Here is an 11,271-nt window from a genome sequence, read left to right as displayed (position 1 = left end):
CATAATCTATGGGCCATGCACTTTTTGAGCTTCGTAGTAAGAATAGGTTTGTAAAGAACCCTAGTATTAGAGCTAAATTTCTTTTTTGCTTGGGATTAGATTTAGTCTTGACTATGGAGGAGTGTTTTTTTTTTCTGGTAAAACCTAATGGTCACAAAGAGAATTGAATACATTTTTGGCCTTTAACGAAGTGAGCTGACCACCCAGGCATAGTCTATAAACATACTTCAGAAATTATCTAGCTATTTTAACTGATCTTGACTTATAAAGATGATTATTACAAAGCTCATCCTTTTTGTGGTTTCCTATAACTTTCAATCCTGCATAAGTATCAAGGAAATTGATTTGTAAATATGGTAATGTTTACTAATGATATGTTCTGCTCTTGCAAGGAAATAGTGTCCAAACAAAGCTTCACTTATTTTTTTAATATAAGCAGATTTCACTGTTTATGGCGCTTATGTAATATATTTTTTTTCCAAAAGAGGTCCATGTAAATGTCAGGATACCTTTATATTTGTGAGCCTCTGTCTTCTTTCCTAAGGTTATAATCTACGAATTTCAGATCTGCAGGGTAGTTCTCATGGGCTAAAAACAAACCCATCTTTCTCTTGGAATAAAATGTCCCATCATTATAAGAGTTTTTATTTAAAGTAGATTAAGACAACTCTTGCCCATTATAAAGCATAAAGTTCTTGACAACAGATACCTCCCTAATCCTCCCAAGATGTATTACTCACTTGTGAAGTATTAAAGAAGCAATTCCTGCAGAATGTTGATAATGAATACAGATATTAAGACAATTCATAAACACTGGAAATTGAATTTTAATTTTTTAATCTTTGGTAGTGGACATAATGGACATGCACATGGAGACCCTTTTCAGAAGCACTCATTAACTTCATTTATTTATGTAGCATAGATACATATTTTTGTGGAAATTGCGAGTTGAACTTTTTTGTTTGCAAGGTTCATAACTAATATATGCTTATTAGTATTGTGAACACTGAAGACAAGGTCATTTGTAGGTGTCAGATGTACAATGGAGAATAAAATGTTTTCCCATCAACATTCAAACACCTTTTAGAGGAAGCATTTTCTTGCAAAAGACTTAACATTTCATGATGTGTCTTAGCACTTTAAGGTTTTATCTTGGAGACCGAGTTCGAACTTCATGCAGTAGTGGGTACAAGAAAAACATTGGGAGTTACATTGTTCATTGTTCATCTACCTTGTTAGATCCTTTAAAGCTTAGGTGAAAAATAGAAAAAATACTGAAATACTTTCGTTGTTAAAAATTCACTTTCTTATACAACTTTTGACGTGATTAACTGCAGGTATTTGGCTGACAAAATAGAAATTTATTACTGCTGAAACCAAAATTGAACAATTTAGATTCAAAGTTGGTGGACTTGAGCTGTAAAAAAGTGAGTCATGTTATTAATTTGTAATATTTGTTCTAAAATACACTAGCTGTACCTCAGTGGTATTATTGGAAGTGGGGATTGAAAAAAAACATGCATTAGTGCTAGAATATAAACTAATCATTGTATAACAGGAAGAAACTTTAGAATTATATATATACATGTATGTGTATGATCTCTAAAAAGACTGTTGGAATTCATCCAAAATTTAAAATTAGGAGTTTGGTTAGCTGTGTTAACTCAAGTAATTTTTTTCCTGGGGAAACATGCCATTTCTGTGCCAACTATACTTTCCTAGTACCAGTGTCTTACTTTTCTGAAGGGTTATTATACAATATTTGTTTTAAATGCCTTTTTCCCAAATGCCCATGACATAAAATAGGTCAAGCATCAGCCACAGATTTCATTTTGTTCCCAAAATAACCCACATGATTGGAATGTGTGAGTATTATGAAAGGCCGTATTTACAGCTTGCCTAGAATACAGTGGCACCTTGTGGTGGTTCTTTATAGCTTAAAAGATTGAAGATATTTTTATCTCTCTCCCTCATTGTTCTCTTTCATGTGAATGAAAAAATGTTTTCCTTATAAGTTTTACCCTCTGGCTTCCTTGTATTACCAATATTAATATTACCAATACTAAGTACATAGAAATCACATTTGCTGGACACTTATTCTTACTAAAACTATTCTGATTGATAATTTAAAAGTATTCTGTATATCAGTAATGCAAGAGACTGAAATTTAGGCCTATTTTAAAGTATGATTATTTCAATATTCAATAATCTTGAATATTGAGTTGAATTGTGCACATTGGAAAACACTTCAAAATATAACTAATGTTATATTTGGAAAATCAGAGTTCAAGGATTGAGAAACTGTTTCATTTATTTTTTGAATCCAGATTTTAATAAGCACGTAAAACAGCTAGGACTCAGTAACAGCCCTTTAAAAAAGCTACATTCTGAAAGTCAAAGTTATTCACTGGAATCCACTTATACAGTGTCTATTCCTAATGAATAGGCAGTCATACTTGATTTAATTCGGTGTTATATCTAAATTATGGCATAGAACACAGCTATTACTGAAGTTGTAGCCCTCTTAAAAGGTAACAGTTTGTATCGCTTATATTTTCTAAGTTTTAATTCAGATTTACAGGAAGCAGGCACACCCTCCAGTATAAATTGCATTAGGATATTTGGTTTAGACAAGAATTGGCTTATAAAAAACCCACACGCTGCTTTTAGAGTAACTTGGATGGCAGTAATTCATGTCTGTACTACAGTGCCTAATTATTTGAGATTTCTCTACTACTCCCTCATCTTGCAGATGATTCTGATTCTATAATATGGTTGAATTAAATGCCCAGCCTTAGCTCTTATGTGAACCTTTGCTAACATTCTTTAACTGATGGAATTTTACATGTTTTACTCTCCAGTGTTTGGATTTTACCTCTTGATAGTTTCATGTGTCCCTGGTGCTGCTTTTAATGATGTTGGGTATCAGGTATCAAACTGAGTATGTACGCAGTTGGCCTGGTCATGTATCTGCCTGTTTTATCTTTGAGGAAGAGCTGCTTTGGTATAGATGTTTATTTGGATTTGTATAAGGAAAAGTGGCAGCAGATTGGGAAGGATCTCTGAAACCTTTAAGAACCTGAAGGGATTTGGAGAGATCAGTAACAAAGACTACATTGTCTTTGACCATGAAGTACATAAATGTATTTTCTGTAAAGACTAAAGTGATTGTTATACCAGGGCTTCCTGACCTCTGGGAAAAATTTTGAAAAGTACTGAAAGGAGCACAATATGAAGTTAATTTGTTGGCTTGCTTTATGTTTCTGATTTCTTATTTAATCCTGAACATAACACCCTTTTCTAGTATCTGTTCAGCAGACTCCTGGTTGGGAAGCCCTGTATTAACTTTTGAGAATGTACCCAGTTTCCTTTTTTTTTGTACAGTACTTTATACCTGCTAAAATTAACTTGTTTAATGCAAAATGAGACCGTGAATGGTCAGTCATATTAAAGCTGGTTTGATTATTAATAGTTAATCTTTTAGGAAGCTTTTTTCCTTATGTAAGATGTCATACTGCAGATATAAAATATAGACTATCAATAAAATGCATGAAGTGATCATTTGTGGTTGATCATCTCTACTTGGGTTTTTCTTTAAAGGGAGGGGTAATCTGACAAAAAGCTCTGCTGCTTCAAACTAATATTAAGTAATTTTCGAGTCAATTGGGATTATAGTGCAATCCTGATTTTGATTACCTTCACTGCTATGAAGTGCGGGCAGATACTGCTTTATGTGATACACGTTTTGTGTAGAAAAATGGTTTAATCTTTGTAAAATTGTTAAAATATATTTCAATACAAGCATCTTGGGAAAGTTTATGAAAATGGCATATTAAGTGGCTACGTGCCTTTTTGGTGTACTCACCATTGCATTGGCTACTGCCTTGCTTTATATTTGAATATGAAATCATGTGAGTATGTGTCATCTTGTTATCATGTGTCTTCTGTTATCCCTTTGACCTCTAACCATATATGTATATACACACACATATATATGTAAGTCACTAAGATATTTTCTCTAAGTAGATCATCCTATTTTTGTATTCAGTATTTTCCCTTAGACTTGGTATATTTTTAGCTGACAGTGCAATATTTCTAGTTTTTTTTCTGGTAGCTACAGAGCCCTATCACTGGCATAGGGACTGAATTGTGGTTCATTTTTGTATGGGTTACCTTTTTTATGATTTTACTTTTAGTGTTATCAGTGAGCCTATTTGAAACTAATATCACTGAAAAGCTTAAATTCTAGACAACAAAGTTAGCCACACAACACAGGAAACATGTTGAGGGAAATGACCTAAAAATCTAGTAAATCAGTGGATATGAGCTATATTTTTTGTTAAAAATAAATTCCAAAGAAATAGTTTGAGATTGCATTCAGCCAGGACTTAGGTCCAAGGTCATACAAATAGAAATAGCTATGTTCTGATTATAGGCATTATTCAGTGCAATATATTTCCATAATGTTTCTAAATTGTATTATTACTCTGTGGGTGATATAGCTAAGTAAGTTACAGAAGCATGAGCAGCAAAATAATTTCCTGTCAGAACTGATTTCAAGGCTTCTGTTTTATATGTTCTATATGGCCCCTAATTTGTATTTTTAATGTTCATCCTCAGTTCTACACTAGATTACTGATGAAGTTTTATTTCTGAGACTAAACACGTTTTTGATTGATTTGTCGAAAAAATTTTGAGGTTTAAAAGTTACCTTGTAAATTTGATTTTGGGCATTGCTTAAATGTACCTTACTCTGTTTCTGAGAGGAAGGAGACAAAATTTGGGACTCATGTAAATAGTCATCTCAGACCCATATTACATGTACTCTTGGCTTCAATTGATCAGTAATAAGAAGTAACTAAAAAGGAAAATGTTTCCTTAGAATGCTAACCAGTTTATTGGCATTCAAGTAAAAGTCTTTTAAAGTCTTGGACATGGGTATTCCAAGAATGTTACAGCTCCCACTCAGTTTTTAGGACTTGTTTTAAATTCCTTTCAAAAACAATTTTATGTTCATTTTGTTTATGTTATTTGCCACCCTTGAGATAAATGACTCCAAAATTTGCTTTGTTGATAGAGATTCAACTTTTAGAAGAATGTACTGTGTGCTCTAAAGCCATTTACAAGCAAGGAATTTCAAATAATTGATATAATTGTGTTGAGAGTTGTCAAGATAGTAACTTAAAAATATTAGCACATCGCAACATTTGAAACATGGGAATAATTTCAAATCATAAGGCACTTTTAGTAGAGACATGCAGTTAAAATATATACATATAATTAAACATCTTCATTCAAATGTTTGAGACATGAAAGAGTACTAGGAAGAGCTTGTCTGAATTTATTTTGTTTCCTTAATTATTAAGATAACTATTATGCTCTTACTATATTCTAACCTTATTGGTCCAAGGTTACTCTTTGGTTTTGGTAATATAGGAAATGAGCTTTTGTAATATTGCTGTTTCTTAATGAGGAATTGTTGGTTTTGATTTACCTACTTTTTTTTAACAATGTTTTTATTAGACATTCACATGGGAAAATGCTCAGTTAAGAAACATAGCAAATTTGTTTAGTGTACTCCTGAAAAAAATCAATTGATCTTATGTCACCAAATATTCTGGAATAATGTCTTGGTCAGAATATAATGGAAATCATGTAATTGTAAATTTTCTGGCAGTGGCATTACAAAAGGTACATAGATAAATATGAAACTAAATATATGCAATCATTACAATACTTAATTTTATAATCATTTTAACATTTGTGTATTTTATGCTAGGTATTGAACCCAGGACCCCATATATGCAAAGTATTACTGAACTAGTCCTTAGCAAATGTAAAAATGATTGATATAATTACATCAAGATTATATTACTATTTTATTTTACCACTCACGTTACCGTGTTATTTTGGATGAGGCACATTTCAAATACTCAACTGCAACAATTATCTAAAGGTTACCATATTGAACAGTACAGTTTTAGAACAGTTTAGGAGAGAATGAGTAAAGAGTTTTAGATGTAAATGGTGATATATTTTTTAAATTCACCTGTACTGGATATTATAATCTCAATTCTAGAACTAGTCATTCTTTTAATTGTGTCTATACTTTACTTATACTATCAAGCTAATAAAATTATTTTATCCTCCATTTTTGGAATTCAAATGATATACTCCTTACCAAAGTATTTAAGAAAGACTTTAACAGATGGACTCTCCCATGATTAAAAGTTAAGGAAACATCACAACTGTAGGTTTATGCAGCAGCCAAAAAATAAATTCTTAGATTTTTGGTACCCAAAGATTCATTTGTATTCTTAGTTTAGTTGTTGTCTGTTTTGTTTTTGTTTTGGGGTCCACACCTGACATCGCTCGGGGGTTTACTCCTGGCTGTGTTCAGAAGTCACTCCTTGCAGTAGTGATTTTGCAAGGCAAACACCTTACCTGTTGTACTATTGCTATGGTCTTAGTATCCTTATTTTTTATACTAAAAGACAATACAAAGAATTTTCAGGAAGTCGCTTTATCATTTGAAATCACATTTAAATGTTTGGAAGTTAGCAATAGTTCACTACAGTCCAGTCTAATAGAGCTACAGCCTGCTTCCACTTTTGTAGTTGGATAGTAAATGATCACTTGTGTAAGTTAACTTATTTAGGGAAAATGAAAAGGGAAAGATGAAAATAGAGGCTACCAGATCAGAATTTGACCCCAGTGAGGGCAAGTATTTTTCAACAACAAATCTCTGGTACTTTTTTATGAAAGGTAGTTTGGCAGCACAGAGTGAAATACTTCTCCCCCATGAAGAGCCTTTTGAATTTAGGTTTTAGTTCAATAAAATAAAAAGTTAGGTTTAGGAAAAAGAAGTTGATTCATTTAACTTTCTTTTACTTGTGTTTTGTGTGAACATTGCATTCTGGCCTCTATAAATCTGAAAACTCAATAGTAGAGGAAGGATATTGTTTTCTAGCTTGGGTGGTTTTATCTTATTCCCAGAACATGAAACTGCTTAGAGCAACCTATAAGAGCCCTCTTTTTAAGAGTAGGGTGTAGCCCCTCTAGATTAAAGGTGAACATTTAGGAAGAGTTGTTTCCTTTGTCTTGTCTGCCCTTTCTGGGGAGAAGAGAAAGAAACAATGTCTAGGGTTTCTTTAGTATATTATATTGGTATCAGCTTATTTCTAATATACCAATTTGTCAACAAAATCCAAAGTCTTCTGAATTGTGTAAAGCAGATTATGCCTTATTGCTTTATTGAAAAAGAAGTTTCCCTAATGCTATCATCTTCAGCATAAGTTAACATTTTTCTCCACAATTAGAGACGAATAGCATCTTCATTTTATTCATTCATTATGTATTTATTTTGGTTTGGGGGTCACACCCTGTGGCCAGCTCTCTGGGGTTACTCCTGGCTCTGCTCTTCAGAAAACACTCCTGGCAGGCTCGGGTGACCATATGGGATGCAGGGATTCGAACCACTGTCCGTCCTGGATCTGCTGCGTGCTAGACTAATGCCCTACCATTGTGCTATCTCTTCAGCTCAGTATCTCCATTTTAAATAGGAAGTCCATTTAGCCTAATTTGCTAAATGGAAACACTATTTACTTAAAAGCTTTGTACAGGCATGAGCACTGACTGGACAATTATTTTTTAACTGTTATGTCAGAATAACTCTTGGAAATAGCTGGAAAACAGTTTGTTCTTTCTCTTCATTTCACATACTATTGGTACATTTGATTTTGAATACCTCTTAACTGAAAATGCATGAACCGGACCTAGCTAAAGCCTATTTCTTTTAAAATGACAGTAAACCTTAACCTAAAAGGCTGGGGCACCACATGGGATGCCAGGAATGGAACCTAGTCCCTCCCAGGTCAGCCTCATGAAAGGCAAACACCCCCACTGCTTTGCCATCCCTCTAGCCCATCTTAACCTAAAAGCATAAATAAGTTTGATTCCTGATTCTGTGCATCATTGTGGATGATTGAAGTCTACGCAAAACTGTTCCTAAAAGGTACTGACAGAAACATTGAAACTGATAGAAAACACTGTGATTTAAAACATTCAACCTCCACTTAAACATACACTTTTACACTTGGATCCCAATGAAAGGTTAATGTGTATTACCAGCATAACTGCAAGGGAGGATAGTTAGTTATGGATAAGTTTTTCACACTTTTTTCTTACTTGGTATAACTGTTGGGCGAGGGAGCAATTTGATATTTGTGTTTTATAACATAGAATCAGAATTTAGTATGCTCCAGATTCCATTTATGATTTTTTTTTTTGGGTTTTGGGTCACACTCGACCACGCTCCGGGGTTACTCCTGGCTCCGCTCAGAAGTCGCTCCTGGCAGGCTCGGGACCATATGGAATGCTGGGATTCGAACCACTGACCTTCTGCATGCAAGGCAAACACTTTACCTCCATGCTATCTCTCCGGCCCCCTATGATGTTTATTATACAAAATTTTTTTACTGGAATCTATACCCCAAGCACCAAATGAGGGGATATTAAAGCAAACAAAACAGAAGGCCCTTGCCATATTGGAACTTACATTTTAGAGAGGCAGTTTATATATTTGTAAATGCAAATTAAAATGTGTGCCTGACTAAAATGGAGTAAGGAGCTTGGGGGAAAGCTTCCTGGGAAAGTGATACAGGTTGAGGCCAGAATGATTAAGAAGCAGAGCATTCCAATCCCGGGAAATAAATTTGGCAGGAGGAAGAGTAACTGTTCATGGGAGAAAGGCAGTAAGAAATGAGGTTTATAAAAGTTACTCCAAGATGAGAAGTGGTTATATGGGAGTTAGTTAAGTGGGCACTTAATGGGAGTAAAGTGCTCTGATTTAAATTCCTACTAAATGACAGAATAAGGGGTAGAAGAAAGATCTGATTCTAAGGCTGCTGCATATTTCATGAACTATAGAAGATTCCTCACTTCCTTGCCCCTTTTGTCCCCAAGGTGGGTATGGGAAGGCTGAAATGAGAACCTGGTGATAGTTTTGCAGTGATCTGACATTTTAGTTCCCAGGTTTGTTTTTCAACAAGATTCAATATGATGGGCCATAGACAGTGCAGCAAGGGCACTTGTCATGCATAAGGCTGACCTGGTTTGATCCCCAGCATCCCATATGATCTTCCAAGCGTGATGAGTAATTGAGTTCAGAGCCAGGAGTAATCATTGATCACCACCTGGTATGGTCCAAAAACAAAAATCAGTGTTGACCTTTATGTTGTACTCCAATTTTATACCTTTCTGTCACTATTTAAAAAAAAAAACCTTCATATTTAATGGTGCCCAGTGCCACAATAAAAGGAACAAGCTTCTGAAGACTTGATCAGCCGTTGCTCTGCTTTTTTTTAAGCTATTACCTGTAGGGGGCAGGATTAGCCAAATATAATAACCAAAGTTAGTTTTTAGTTCTCCACATTTACCTTCATTTGTGGTTGGGGATGCTTCTATGATGACTCAGGACTGCATCCACTTGTTTATGATGCTTGCTGGAGGGTCCTGCACTTGGTTGAGGTTCTGGCACATTAAGTTGTGTTCACATCTTTAGTTGTGGATTTCTCATTCATTTTGTTTACAGTGCTTGGCAAAAGTTGCATACTTTTGTTGCAGTTTTCACACACACACACACATACATGATTTTGTTATGCCAGAGATCACTTTTTTTTTGATAAACTGGGAATCCCAAACAGCAAAACTGTTAGGATCAAACTTTCATGTGGAGTGATGCTTGGAATTAAATTCAAACTCACTGACTTCTAGCTAGCCAGGCAGTTTCTCTATTGACGTGTCCCCAGATTTCCTCAGTTCTTTATAGGTTGTTTTTATTGTTTGTTTTGTTTTGGAAACAGACCCTATATGCTCAGGGCTTATTCCTTGGTATGTGCTCAGGAATTGCTCCAGGTTTAGGGGACCATATAGGACATTGGCATTCAAGCCAGGTCCATCCTGGGCAGCCCCATGCAAGGCAAATGCCCTACCACTGTGCTATTGCTCCAGCCCCTCTTTATAATTTTTTTGTTTTTTATTATAACACCAGATTTACCAAGTTGCTTGGACTACACTAATTTCTGGCATTAAAAATTCAAACAGCAATCCCACCAGTAGTATAACTTCCCTTTACCAGTGTCCCCAATCGCCCACCTACCACCATAGCCTACCTCCATGCAGTCACAAAGTTATGTAATATTGCTTGTTTAACAAAAAAATCAAACAATTATCAAAACTCAGATCATGGGGCCGGAGAGATAGCATGGAGGTAAGGCGTTTGCTTTTCATGCAGAAGGTCATCGGTTCGAATCCTGGCATCCCATATGGTCCCTCATGTCGGCCAGGAGCAATTTCTGAGCATGGAGCCAGGAGTAACCCCTGAGCACTGCCAGGTGTGACCCAAAAACCACACACACACACAACTCAGATCAACACAGGTCAATTTGAAGTGATGATTATATTGTGATTTTGTATTCCTAGGGTATATCCCTAGGAATGGTATGCTGGATCATATGGGAGCTCAATTTTCAGGGTTTTTTTTTTTTGTTGGAATACCCATATTGGGGGGGATTGGGCCACACTCAGTGACACTCGGGTTCCTCCTGGCTATGCACTCAGAAATTGCTCATAGCTTGGGGGACCATATGGGATGCCGGAAGATCCAACCGTGGTCCATCCGAGGCTAGCACATGCAAGGCAAATGCCCTACCACTCGAGCCACCGCTCTGGCCCAGGAATACCCATATTTTTTTCCAGAAAGGTAGGACAAGTTGGCGTTCACACCAGCAGTCTTTTTCTCCCCACATCCTCACTAACACTGGCTATTTTTTGTGATGTGTGCGAATCTCTTGGTATGAGATGATACCTCATTGCTGCTTTGATTTGCTTCTCCATGATGAATAATGATGGAGGGCATTTTTATATGCCTTTTGGCCATCTGTATTTCAGTATATATTTCAGATATCAGTAGATATCTTCTCAATTTTGCATGGAGTTACATTTTTTTCTTGTTGAGTCCTACCAATGCGTTGGATAGCTTAGATATTAAACCCTTATCAGATGGGTGTTGGGTGAATCTCTTCCAGGTCAGTGGGTAAGCTTTGTGTCTTACTCACCATTTCCTTTGGGGTGCAAGAGCTTTAGATTTAATGCAGTCCCATATACCTTTGTTTTCACGTTCTTGGCTAGTACTGTTTCCTCCTTAAAGGTTCATTTAGCTTCAATGTCATGGAGTGTTTTGCCTACATTTTCCTCTATGTATCTTATGGT

Source organism: Suncus etruscus, chromosome X (assembly GCF_024139225.1).
Source record: "Suncus etruscus isolate mSunEtr1 chromosome X, mSunEtr1.pri.cur, whole genome shotgun sequence".
NCBI lineage: Eukaryota > Metazoa > Chordata > Mammalia > Eulipotyphla > Soricidae > Suncus > Suncus etruscus.
This window is presented reverse-complemented; position numbering follows the sequence as displayed.